Source organism: Zootoca vivipara, chromosome 16, assembly GCF_965207765.1.
Source record: "Zootoca vivipara chromosome 16, rZooViv2.hap1.1, whole genome shotgun sequence".
NCBI lineage: Eukaryota > Metazoa > Chordata > Lepidosauria > Squamata > Lacertidae > Zootoca > Zootoca vivipara.
In genome coordinates this window covers 23,553,197-23,567,016 of record NC_142599.1, presented here as the reverse complement: position 1 = coordinate 23,567,016, position 13,820 = coordinate 23,553,197, and the positions used below count along the sequence as shown (strand labels likewise).

Here is a 13,820-nt window from a genome sequence, read left to right as displayed (position 1 = left end):
CAGAGTCTGCTGCCAACAGAATCAAAATCATAGAATCAGAGAGTTGGAAGAGACCACAAAGGCCATCCAGTCCAACCCCCTGCCAAGCAGGAAACACCATCAAAGCATTCTTGACATATGGCTGTCAAGCCTCTGCTTAAAGACCTCCAAAGAAGGAGACTCCACCACACTTCTTGGCAGCAAATTCCACTGTCGAACAGCTCTTACTGTCAGGAAGTACTTCCTAATGTTTAGGTGGACTCTTCTTTCTTGTAGTTTGAATCCATTGCTCCGTGTCCGCTTCTCTGGAGCAGCAGAAAACAACCTTTCTCCCTCCTCTATATGACATACTTTTTATATATTTGAACATGGCTATCATATCACCCCTTAACCTTCTCTTCTCCAGGCTAAACATACCCAGCTCCCTAAGCCGTTCCTCATAAGGCATTGTTTCCAGGCCTTTGACCATTTTGGTTGCCCTCCTCAAGACACGTTCCAGCTTGTCAGTATCCTTCTTGAACTATGGTGCCCAGAACTGGACACAGTACTCCAGGTGAGGTCTGACCAGAGCAGAATACAGTGGTACTATTGTCGAACCCCATTGTCTCCCTTGCTGTTTTTGCCACCCTTCAGCCTTTTACGAGATCCTGGAATGCCCTCCCTTCTCACTTCCCCCTTCAGAGCAAGTTCCTGCACAGTGACTGTAATGCCAAGTGCCATCTGCATGTCTCAAACAGCCATTGCAGGTCAAACACCGCAGAGTAGGTAAGCTTCTGTATCACCTCAACACACAAGGCTAGTTCTCAGTGGCCGGTCACCAAGGGAGGAGACACTCAATAATCTATGTGCAACCGTGAATCAGCTTTAAAATCCATTGCAAGAATGCTGGGGCTTGGGAGGGGGGGGGAGAACATGTTCTAAAGAGGTTCCCAACCACTACGACTCTCAGAAGAAGAAAGCAAAAATGAGGAAATTTTCTAAAAAATGAGAAAATTGTTCCATGTTGGAGTCAATTCATTGGGGAGGGGAGAAAGCATCTATGTCCCATGTATATGTGTTTACACACCACAGAAGATTATGTATGAATGTGCATATATAATGTACACACAGGCTATATTTGTGCATCTCAGTAAGCCACGTTCCTGGCTTATTGTGGTTAGCCATAAGTGAACAGCATTCTCCTGCTTGCTGCCCAATCGCTCCTTCCCTGGCGCAAGCAGGAGGAACCAACCAGGAAGGCTTGGCTTCCTATTACATCCAAACTCGGGGTCGTGGTTGGTTGCTCCCTAACAAGCCATGATCAGCAAGCCCCAACAAACCGTGAGTTCAGCTTGGGCAGCAACAACAAACCAGGATCGACCGTTGGATCAGGTGCAAGAGGAAATGGAGGCTTCCTGGTTTATTTACCATGTTTGAGCCAGCAAAGCAGCAGAAATGAGGTGGCATGCCTCACGAGCAAGTTACTATTCCACAGCAAATCAGAATCAGCTAGATGGCTCATGATGTGCTAAAACAGCTGTGCAGAGAGGGGAGGGGAGCAAACAGACAGAGAGACACAAGACCCTTTCTTCAGATTTTGACTAGTTTAACTGACACGGGGAATCCTGGAAATGAGAGTTTGGTGAGTAGGCCAACCAGGTGGAAAAGTCCAAGTGGGCTCCAGTTTTAATAGATGTGCTACACCCTGCTGAAATGCCCTCTTCCTTCCACGTTATTATTATTATTATTATATACAATCCTACACCCGTAGATCTCAGGGTGGTTCACAACCTAAGATTACAATTTACTGTTGTTGTACTACTAACCTATTAAATCTGCAGGAGCCCCATTCCCTTTTAATTTTATTTGTATATAAATATATTTGTATGCTGCTGTATCATTAAAAAAAGCCGTTTACAGCAAAAAAGGCATAAACCCATAATTCAAAATGCAGGCCCCGTGACCCCAACACAAGGAGCACTCTCAATCTTAGAATCATAGAATTGGAAGAGACCACAAGGGCCATCCAGTCCAACCCCCTGCCAAGCAGGAAACACCATCAAAGCATTCCTGACAGATGGCTGTCAAGCCTCTGCTTAAAGACCTCCAAAGAAGGAGACTCCACCACACTCCTTGGCAGCAAGTTCCACTGTTGAACAGCTCTTACTGTCAGGAAGTTCTTCCTAAAGTTTAGGTGGAATCTTCTTTCGTGTAGCTTGAATCCATTGCTCCGTGTCTGCTTCTCTGGAGCAGCAGAAAACAACCTTTCACCCTCTTCTATATGACATCCTTTTATATATTTGACCATGGCTATCATATCACCCCTTAACCTTCTCTTCTCCAGGCTAAACATACCCAGCTCCCTAAGCCGTTCCTCATAAGGCATTGTTTCCAGGCCTTTGACCATTTTCGTTGCCCTCTTCTGGACACGTTCCAGCTTGTCAGCATCCTTCTTAAACTGTGGTGCCCAGAACTGGACAAAGTATTCCAGGTGAGGTCTGACCAGAGCAGAATACAGTGGTCCTATTACTTCCCTTGATCTAGATGCTCCTCACTGACCCATGTGGTGGTGGTGGGGCCACAAACCCATCCTTGGCTGATGCACCAACAGCACATAAGAACAGCCCGTCTCTCAATTCCGACCCCCCACTCCTCTTGCAGTCAGCACTGCGCATGCACACCCGACACACTGCACCAGGGTGCTACTGTTTACACACGTTTCCATGCCTTCTCCTTTGCTTGCCAGGCCATAATTCAACAGATGCTGCACTTTGCACCCACCATGGATGCCCCTCGTGTTGAGATGCAGCCTTGTGACCCATCACCCACACCCCTTTAGGGGAGCCCCATTTCAAAGTGCTCTCACTCTCGTCTCTCATCAGCGCATGGGTCGCAACAGCAAGGGAGATCACATTGCCACCACTGGGACCTGCTGTGAAGCATCCTTGGACTCTGCCTCTGGACCACAACTCCCAGAAGCCCAGCAGGTTGGAGAATCAGTAGCAGCAAGGGTGAGGGAGCAGCCATCCAGGACATGTAGTTTTGGGGCTCTGTCTTCTTTCTCTGGGGTGCTGCTTCTTGTTACCCCAGGAACGGGGATGGTTGTTTGCCCTAGGAGTGGAAGCAAGAAGCACACAGCACACCCTGTTGGAGCCCCAATGCTATAATACGCCCCAGAGACTAGGGCAGTGATAGTGAACCTATGACACGCGTGTCAGATGTGACACGCAGAGCCCTCACTGCTGGCACGCGCCCCATCGGCCCATTCGCGCTGTTGTTGTTGGTCCCCCCCCCATTTCTTCTCCCGCTCCTTCTACAGCTTGTCTCCGCTAGAGTTTGTCTCCGCTACAGCTTGTCTCCGCTGTTAAAACCCAGGTCCTTTGTTGTTGTTGTTGTTGTTGCTGGTAGCCAGAGATTGGTTTTTTAACCCTTTCTGTGCTGTTTTTTTTCTGGCACTTTGGCAGACTATGATTGGGTGTAACAGCATTCGTTCTTTAACCCGTTCTGTGCTGGTTTTTTTGGCGCTTTGGCAGACTATGTCGGTGCTGCGTGTTAGTTCCAGTGAAGGTATTATTCGTCACTTATTTCTGTTCTCTTTCCCCCCAAAAAGCGCAGCAGCTTTGGGGCACCCCCCCAAAAAAAGCAAAGCAACTTTTACACCCCCCAAAAAACCTCCAAAACTTTGGTCAGCAGCTCCCCCCCCCCAAAAAAAGCTCAACAACTCTGGGCACTTTGTGATAAATAAGGGGTTTTTGGTTTGGTTTGGTTAAATAATTAGTTTTTGGTTTATTAAATACAGTTATATATTACAATTATACACTTTTGTTATTTAAACTATAAATATCACAAAATTATGATTTTTTTTCCCTCAAAGTGACACACCACCCGAGTTATGCTCGGTTTTTTGGCGAATTTTGACACACCAAGCTCAAAAGGTTGCCCATCACTGGACTAGGGGAAGGAGACGTAATTGACTCATAGGGACAGGAAGGCAAATGGCTGCATTGCAACTGGAGGAAACAAAGGGAAGATCAGGGTTCAAATCCCCACTCGGCCATGAAGCTCACTGGGTGACCTTGGGCCACTCACAGCCTCTTCACCTACCTCACAGAGCTGTTGTAGGGATTAACTGAGGGCGGTAGCAAACCATGGAATCCTTGGAGGAAAATGTGGAATAAAAACACAATGCACAAGCCCTTCTGCTTACCTGCTTTAGAAAGCTGGAGGCGCCAGTCAGATGGAGATGTCAGTCGCCAACCTGGCATCCAGAGATCTCCGTGTGGCTGCAACTGGAACTGGACCCATGCCGGTCACAAAACACACTTGGGGGATTTCTGGCACTGTCTGTCTGGCCGTTGCCATGGATGCTGTGTACACTACGGCACCCATCTGCATTCTGGGCCTGGTGACTGTGAGGTACAAGTGGCCTCGCGGTTTGTACACATCCGACCCAGCAGGCTCAGGAATGCTCCCCTGCGTGTCCACAGGTGACCCCAGTCCCCATGGGGACACCAGCCAAGGCGGCTCTGTGTTTTGGTGAAATGTCCCCCCATTCTGCTGGGCTGTGGCCAGCGCAGCCAGCATTTCCCTCCTCCCCCCTCGGCCTCCTGGGCAGCTTCTTCATGTGCCATATTTATGCCAGCTTGATTTACACTGGCATAACTCGCACCAGGTACCTGTGCTCAGGATTGTTCCCTCAAGTGCTGGTGGCATCCTATGGGAAACGGGGGTTCTGCTAAGACAGGCATCCCCAAACGGCGGCCCTCCAGAAGTTTTGACCTACAACTCCCATGATCCCTAGCTAACAGGACCAGTGGTCAGGGATGATGGGAACTGTAGTCCAAAACATCTCGAGGGTCGAAGTTTGGGGATGCCTGTGCTAAGGCCATGCCAGCAGGCCTCAGGCTTTGCAACTTGTTGGGACAGCGGCTACTCCTACAATTGGCTCAGGTCCCCATCCCTCCCTGACACTTTCTGGACGGCTCTGAACAAGCTGTCATATCTTACCCCAATCCCATTTCCAGCCTAAAGTTAGGCACCGACATCCCACTAAGGGGGACATTTAAGCAGAGGCTAAATAATCGAGGGAACGTGTGCACGACAATCCTAGGTGTGTTCCAAATAAAATGTTATTTACTAGCAATTTACCGTACTTTTCTGTGTATATGACTATATTTTATTGAAAAATCATGCGAAAAAATTGGGTCGTCTTATACATGGGTAGTGAATAGGCTGGACGTTTGATTGGTTGTTGCTGCAGCTGTTATGTGTGTTATTGGTTGCTGCGTCGATGGGTGGTGTTGATTGGCTGACGCTGCGGCAATTAGGTGGGCGATCGGCAGCAATTGCAATTTTTGGCAATCCCCCCTAAAAAAAGCTCATCAACCCTTGGTCATTCCCCCCCCAAAAAGCTCAACAACTCTGTGCCATCTCCCCCCATTTTCTGAAATTTGAGTCCCCCAAAATAGGGGGTGTCTTATCCATGGGGCATCTTATAGACAGAAAAGTACGGTAAGTGTGTTAAGCAGGGCAGCGCTGAATTCCAGTGAATATACAATGAAAGTAAGGTCCAATACAGCAGCTAAGCAGGTAGCAATCTAATCACCCCCTTCAAAGAGTGAAAGAATAGTTGCTCCCCATTTCTGACGTTCTTACGCAACCAAGAGCAATATTCACACACAAGAGGGGAATATCATGAAGCCAGAGGAGCGGACTCCAAGGTTTGCATTAACTACCAAAAGAAATCATTACAGACACAGAATATTGATAGTTTTCAAAGGGGAATCTCCTGGAAAGGGGCATGGGTGACTTGCACAGAGCACTCAACACTGCAATGTTTCGTTGCAGCCTGCATGCTAATAGCTTTTTAAAGGATTCCAGCCCGATCCTATTTATGTTGACTAAAGGTAAGCCACGTGGTTCAACGGGATTTACTCTTAAGCACATATGCATAGGCATGCAAGCACCCTTTAAAATCTTTAACATTAGGGCCGGATCGGGCCCTCAATAAAAATTCTAAAGGGCTCAGTACCGAAAGGTTATATAGAGAATATGATTATTAATAAGGGACTGATGGAAGGAACTAATTATATGTTCATTCCCTCTAAGAGCAAAATCAAGTGGCAGAGGACCTCAGTATGGAAGTGAAATGGAACCATGCAAAAACAGGGCAGTGGTTTCTGCATACTTGGGGGGGCCTTCCTAGGCAAGTATTTCAAACTATTTACCGTATTGACCTGAATATAAGCCACACCTGCAAATAAGCCACACTTTTAAAATTGAAAGCGGGGGTGAGAGAAAAGAAAAACAATACCCGGGCTGCTTCCTGGGGGGGGGGGAGCCACGCCACTGTGTCAGTGGCATACGGTCACGAATATAAGCCACACTAACTTTTTAAGGTCAGATTTTTTGGTGCGGGGGGGGGGAGTGTGGCTTATATTCAGGCCAATATGGTAAGTGCAAGAATTGCAAGAATTTTAAAAAAACTTCCAAATACCAGCCTGACAAGGAACTTCCAGGCCAAAATAGGAAGAACTAGTAGAAAGTGCCCAGTGTTGCTTGGGAAATGAAAAAATGCTAATATTTATATTTATAGATAATAATAATAATGTAATGTGTTAGTTTCTAGGGCTGCGCACTGCCACCTTGACCTGACCCAGCGGACACACCCAACCAGAATCCTGCCCTGACTCAATCTGGGAGCATGGCTCATGTTTACTTAAAGAGTTTTTAAAACCCTGTGTGGTCGGAAGGGGGAAGATGATGCTGTTTCTTCCTACCATTGCCCTGATGATGTTGCTGAGAGAGGGACAGTTCAATCCTGCTGGGAACACGCAGGAGACCAGCAGGCCCGCGTCCTTGCTAGGTACATGCTACAGCTCTGTGCAACTCATGCCCCAGCAGTCGTTCCTGGTGCTGCCACTACCTCTCAACCCATGGCTGCCGCTTACGGAGCTGCCGCAGCACTGTAGGAAGTACCGCCTGTGCCAGACCCACCTCACTCATCATTGCCCGCCTGCCCCCCAAAAAATCATCTTCTGCTCCAGCCATCACCATGGGGACTATAACCAACAGACCCCAGACACTGAGTCAACACAGGTACAGTAGACAGTTCTCCTCTTCCCCCAGCCCCCTGGTCCTGGAGTTAGGTCTCCTCCTCCCGCTGTTTGACCTCTGTGGGTCAACGTGCTAGCAAAGCTTAACCCTGCAACCAGCAGGATTGCACCCTCTAATCACTAGTGGCTGAGCAAAGAGCTCGGTCCTGCTCAGTTTGACAGCATGTGTGTGTTCCCCTGCTGGAGAAAAGTACCGTTTATTCCGGCATATAAGACGACCGGGCGTATAAGACGATCCCCAACTTTTCCAGTTAAAATATAGTTTGTAATCCCACCGGGAAAACAGCTTTCTTGGTGGCCAAATTTCTCTTCCTAGCTCTCAAGCGTCGTGAGAGTAAAATCGACTGCATTGATGCAGGTTTGTCTGTATAGCCTTTATTAGCGCTGCCCATATTTTATTTTAGTTTTTAGATGTCTTAGATGTTTTAACTTTGTACTGAGAATTGTATCTTTTCTGACTGATGGTCGAATAGAGAATGATGATGATGAAATATAGTTTGGGATATACTCGCCGTATAAGAAATACGACCCTGCGTATAAGACGACCCCCGACTTTTGAGAAGATTTTCCTGGGTTAAAAAGTAGTCTTATACGCAGGAATATACAGTATGTCCCATCCTGCTCTTTGCAGAAACTGCCTCCCCTTCTTCCCACCTGGTTCCCCACCTGCTGAGAGCCCTTGACCGCTCCCAACCTTGAACTGCTTAAATTGGCCTGATCCGGTTCAACTTTGCCATATTAGCTTCCTGCCAAATTTGGTTAAAATCAGCTTGGAACAGTTCAGTCCTCCATCTTGATTCAAAATGGCATCCAACAGTATCCAAACATAGAGATTATGCATCCTTAATCTCAGAAACCATCACACCAAATTTGGTGATACCTTCCCAGGTGTCCAAAGCAGTGTAGTTTGGAAGGTTCTGGTGTGCCATCCTTGATTCAAAAAAATTGTGTCTGGGGGTTCCAAACATAGGCCGAAACCTGCTCCTCCATCTCAGGAACCTTCATGTCAAAGGGGAGAACGATGTATTCAGGTTTCCAAACTGGCGCAGTTTGGAACATTTCAATTCAAAATGGCATCCAATGGTATCCAAACATAAAACCCAAAAATGGCTGCTCCATCTCAGGAAACATCGTGCCAAGTTTGGCAACAATATCTCAAGAGGCATCCAAATGCATAGAGAGCAGGCAAACAGGCAACTTAAAACGTATTTCAATATATATACAGTAGTAGAATAAGATGCTGAGATAGCACTTAAGGGAGGGAGGGAATAATCACCACCACTGACTGGCCTGCAAGGCCAGAAAAGGTCTGCAAGGCTCAAGTTTCTGGCTGGTTAAAGCTCTTAACATGAGCAAGATTCTTAGGGGCTGTGGGATACACTGTTAAATTTTGCTGAAAGTCCCACTTGTTCTCTAATAGTGCTAAATAAGCAGCTGATTCTTTCTTATATACAACAACATAGTCCAAAATCCTCATCCTTTTTTTTAAAAAAAAACAAGCCAAGAAGGCATTACTCGGGACTATTAAAGATTGCCATTAAGGGATAAACACAAAAGCCCCAGGTTTAAAATTCTGATTCAGTTATATTAAGCGTCCCCCCCCCAACACATATTTGGCATTCCCCCATCTCTCAATGAATTTTCACTGATTTTTCCATGTTTCCAGGTGTAATCCTAAACATATTTACCAAGACATAAACCTCAATGAACACAATTAGCCTTATTTCCAAGTAAACATACATAAAGATTGGTTTTGTAAGAAGCAAGAGAAAGGGGGTTTTGGGGGGGGAAGGGGGGAAATTACATAAATTGCAGCATCAAATTTTGAATAGTGATTGCATTTTAAGTTATATCACCCAAAAGCTGACTTGTTGTTATTGCTGGCATCAGTCTGTCTGGTACTGGGGGGGAACCTACCCTCCCTTCCAATAATTTTTTGTTATTTTTTGCAATGGCCTGAATTTATCCTTCCAAAGAATGTAAGGCATCTTGGGGGAGGGGGTGGAACTTCAAAGGAAAGGAAATAAGCCTTAGAGTAAGAACACTGTTGATATCATTGCAGTGTAGCCTTCTTATGAGTTGGGGCTAGATCAGATCACCTTAAGCAGCAAATTTGGGGTACCAGCAAATGGCATCATAACGGGAAGGCACCAAACCTGACCCATGGCATGGGTGGTGGAGATACTGTAATTTGGATTTTCCGCCTCAGGCACCAAACCCAAATTCTGTATTTCCACAGCCTCTCCCTACGGTAACTGACAGAACAATTGCCTCCATTCTAAAAGAAAACAAACACCTACCGTACCTGGCCTCTAAGGTCAAAGCTTTGCCTTATATCTAACCCCACAATAATCCCCTGCCCACGTGGCCCTGGGGGGGGGGTGAGGGAAAGAGGTTTTTTTAAACACCTTTGTAGGCCAAAGTGGCTTCTTCTCTTTGATCCTCCTGAAAACGCAGCAGCAACTTGGAGCAGCCCCACCACGTTGTGAAGAGGGCATTTCTTGGCAAAACAAAAACCAACAAATTACTACATACGTATGGGGAACACACAGGTACCGTAGAATCAGGAATCACTCCAGAGGCACAGGCCGAGCATAATAAGGATGAAGAGATCCCCCGCCATTGGGAGCATTGGGAGATCCTCCTGCCATTGGGAGCATGGAGCCACTAACTAAGCGGTTCTCCACCAAGCCTCGACGTCAGCCAGGCCTCCGTGCCCTCCATACACACAAAAAAACCACTCTTTCGAACGCCATGCCTTGGGGTGGGGGCCGGGTGGGTGGGTGCAATCTGCCACGTGATAGAAGCTGCTAGTTCTCTGAGCATGTGCAAAGGGCCCCCACCACTGACTTTCAACTGCAGCGCATTAGGTGGCGCGGTTATATGCTGGGGATGGGAGGCCTCCAGCAGCAGAAGCCTCCATTCCCAGGGAGATCCCTTTTTTCGTTTGAAACGGCGAATCAGAGCCCAGGAGCTGCTCCATGCTGCTGCTGCTGCAGGGCGCGGAAGAGACCACGCTATGAGAGGAGCGGTCTCGCTGCCCGCTTCCCTTTCTCTGTCTAAAACAGGGGCCATCTGGCCAGGCGAGCGGGGGATGGGGCTGAGCCAGGCCGGCTGTCCGTCCATCCCGGAGCGCACACGCCCTCCGCCCCAGGGTTTGGACGGCGGCGCCCGCGCGCTGCGCTACCGGTACCTCCAGCATCGCTTTCCCTCCCCGGACTCAGTGGCTCCAAAGCGGCCGCCGGCCTCGCCACAGGTCTCCGAGGAGAGCGGCCGCGCGCCCCAGGCGGGCCTTAGGCTCGCCAAGCGCGGCGCTTCTCGCCAGCCAGGTGCCGCACTGGAGAGATGCGCCCCCGGATCGCGCCTCCTTGCCGCCAGGGCCCCGGTTGGTTGCCCGGCAGGATCCCACTGCCCTTGTTGCGGAGACAATAAACAGCCCCTCCTCCTCCTCCTCGCGATCGCGGCTCACCGACCTCCTCCACCTCCTCCGGCAGGCGCCCGGCGTCTCCGTCGGCTCAAGGCGCGTCCGGTGCGCGCATCGCCGTCTCCCGTCCGCTTCTCCAGCGTCAGCATCACAGGTGGCGCCGGGGCGAACCCAGGCGGGCGAGCAGTGTGCAGCCTCTTCCTCCTCGCTGCCACCGCCGCCTCTACCCGTCGATGGAGGAGCAGCAGCAGCAGCGGCCCCGGCTGCGGAATCGGCTGCCCAGCCCCGGCTTGGCTTGCCGAAAAGCCCCCGCCTTCAGCCACGATGCTGGATCAGTCATTGGGCGCCTTCCCCGCCATTCACGCGCAGCCGCTGGGGGAGCCCGATGCGCACGAGGTCCCTGCTGTCGGGGGTGGGTGGTGAGGAAGGGGACGCAAGGCTTCCAGGGAGCGAGGCCGGCTCTGAGCTCAGCCAGGGAAGGGGTGGGTCTTGTCCCAAAGGAAGACCCATTTTCCTTGTCGGGGCAGCCCTGAAGTCGCGCAACACCGACCAGGGCCTTCTCAAGGCGTGCGCTTTGCGCCTAACTGTGAGGGTCGTCTAGGGGGGATGGAGATGTGGAAGATTCTGCGCATGTAACATCGGAGATGCTAAAGTATGGTCAAAAGAGAGGTCTCCCCACCCTTGGGTAGGGGGCTGCAATGCGAATTCTGCTTTGCTTCCAGTGTTGGAGGCAGGATTGCTTCATAGAATCATAGAATTGTAGAGTTGGAAGGGACCCCAAGGTTCATCTAGTCCAGTGATGGCCAAACCTGGCCCTCCAGCTGTTTTGGGACTACAATTCCCATCATCTCTGACCACTGGTCCCGTTAGCTAGGTATGATGGGAGTTGTAGTCCCAAAGCAACTGGAGGGCCAAGTGTGGCCATCACTGATCTAGTCCAACCCCCTGAAAGGCAGGAATCTCAGCTAAAGCATCCATGACAGGTGGCCATCCAGCCTCTGCTTAGAAACCTCCAAGGAGAGACCACCACCTTCTACGGGAGACTGTTCCACTGTCAAACAGCTCTTAATGTAAGAAAGTTCATTCTGATTTTTAGTTTGAATCTCCTTTCTTGTAACGAAGCCATTGGTTCGAGTCTGACCCTCCAGAACAAGAGAAAGCAAGCGCTCTCCATCTTACATGGGACAACCCTTCAGATACTTCAAGATGGCTATCATATCTCCTCTCACTCTCTTTTCCAGGCTAAACATACCCACCACCTTCAACCATTCCTCAAAAGGCTTGGCTTCTGAAGACTAATTGTTGGAAATCACATTCCTATTTATAGGGAATGTGGCAGGTTCCCCATCCCTGCTGTGGAGCCACTGCCAATCACCCCGAGTAGACAATACTGAGCTAGATTTGCCAGTGACCTGACTCTGTGGACCTTGCGGTCTGATATTTCAACAGTGCCCTGTGTGGCACTAAAATTTGCCCCCCCCCCCTGTGCTCTTTTCCACAAAATAGTTGTAGTGTCTATGGTGGCTCCCAAGGTTCCGCACTTAGTGCGATCAAACCAGTCTTGCTCCCCTAAATCTGCTTCTGACATTGACCAGCTTTTTATGCTCTTACGAAGGGAAACCAAAGTGTATTAAGACCCAAAGGAAGTAGTCTTTCTATTTCAGCCCCTAACTCAGGCATCCCCAAACTGCGGCCCTCCAGATGTTTTGGCCTACAACTCCCATGATCCCTAGCTAACAGGACCAGTGGTCGGGGAAGATGGGAATTGTAGTGCAAAACATCTGGAGGGCCGCAGTTTGGGGATGCCTACCCTAACTGTTCTGCAGAACATCACACTTGACTCTTGTTTTTGCAAACATGTCAGACTTTTAAAGCATGTAGTTCCCCCCCAAAAAAAATATATCATGGGAATTGTAGTTTACCCCAGGGCTACAATTCCCATACCCTGAACAGACTACAGTTCCCAGGATTCTTTGGGGGGGGGAGTCATGTGCTTTAGATGGATGATATGTACGCAGCCGCAAGTGCACATTTATGTTCTCAATGCTTATAAGTTAAATCTTGATCCTGCAACCCACCACCTCTCTTTGCCTATACCCCACAACATCCAGAGTGCCAGGGCAACATCCTGTCCTTGCTCTAGATAGCTGGCTCCACATCAAACCACATTAGATATGCTGACCCTACATCAAACCATGATGGATGTGCAAGTATGGAAGGTTTTACTTCCTCGACAGCAGCAAACAAAATCTTTAAAAAGGTGGCACTTTTCAGCCACACTTCCGTTTGCCCTGCCACTTTGTCTGTGAAAACCTGCAGTTTAGTGCTGAATAAAAACAAACAGCAACTGGGTTTTCCGTGAATTGACGTTTGTGCCGATTTAGCACTAAAGAGCAGTTTTTCCAAGGGAAAGCAGTGGAGCAGAAGCAAAACCACTTGGACTTGTCTAGGCATGGGACAAGTGGAAGTGTTGGCAAGCTCTCTGTGTAATTCCCTGGAATAAATAGAAAGGCAGCAGTTTACAGAAAGCAACCCATAACGGATCTTTGGAACTCCTGTCCAGTGATGCTGAGAAGGCAGCTAGCAGAAACAACTTTACAAAGAATTAAAGTGGAATAATTTACGTTTATGTACATTTCAGTCACCCTCCGCTGCTGGAACGCTCTCCACTGCTTCAAATGTGATAAAATCCACAGAAGCTTTCACCGTTATAAATGGTTCTTAAGGTGTTACAGGACTCTACTGATTTTGGCATTAATCTTTCTCTTCATCTGCAACATTCACACTCGGGACAAAAGGAGGAGAAAAGCACAAGCTTGCTTTTTAGTGCGAGGTGTGAAAAAACTATGTTTGCTGAATTGATGGATGAGTAATGGTGCAATATCCATGTTCCTAGACACAGGATTACTGACTTCTAGACACTGGGGACTAACGGCAAGAGATGACCATTGCCTTAAGTTGGTGTCTTGTTAATGAGCATCCCTGGAGCTAGCTGCTCAGGAAGACAAGACGCTGAGCCGGGTGGAGGGTGGGGCTGACCCATTCATTTTACCCAGCGGGAGGATTAAACTTCCTTTCTTGGTTTTGTTGGGAATCCATCTTTCAAGGTTTCATGATGTGTTAAGATTCTATCTTAACATGTTACTTTAAATGCATGTTTTAATCCCATGCTTCTTTGTTGTTACCGATCCGTATTGGGACAAGTTTAATCCTCCCCTTAAAGCTGCCCTTTGCTTCAGAAATGGTTGGACTAGATAGAAGATTATCAGTTTTTGTCCCTTTCCTATATTGCAATTTTGTACCATGTCTTTGTTTTATTTATG

The 13,820-nt window shown here is 48.4% G+C and overlaps 1 protein-coding gene across 2 annotated transcripts in view; it reads right to left on the bottom strand.

Annotated features, from left to right (window-relative positions):
* SPTBN2 (spectrin beta, non-erythrocytic 2) overlaps window positions 1-10,794 on the bottom strand; it is a 111,450-nt gene extending 100,656 nt beyond the window's left edge. For both annotated transcript variants that reach the window (XM_088660108.1, XM_035099449.3), the window contains exon 1: window positions 10,547-10,794. The gene's annotated coding sequence lies outside the window, so the exon portion shown is untranslated. The remainder of the gene's footprint in view (window positions 1-10,546) is intronic.
* Window positions 10,795-13,820: the final 3,026 nt, after the last annotated feature.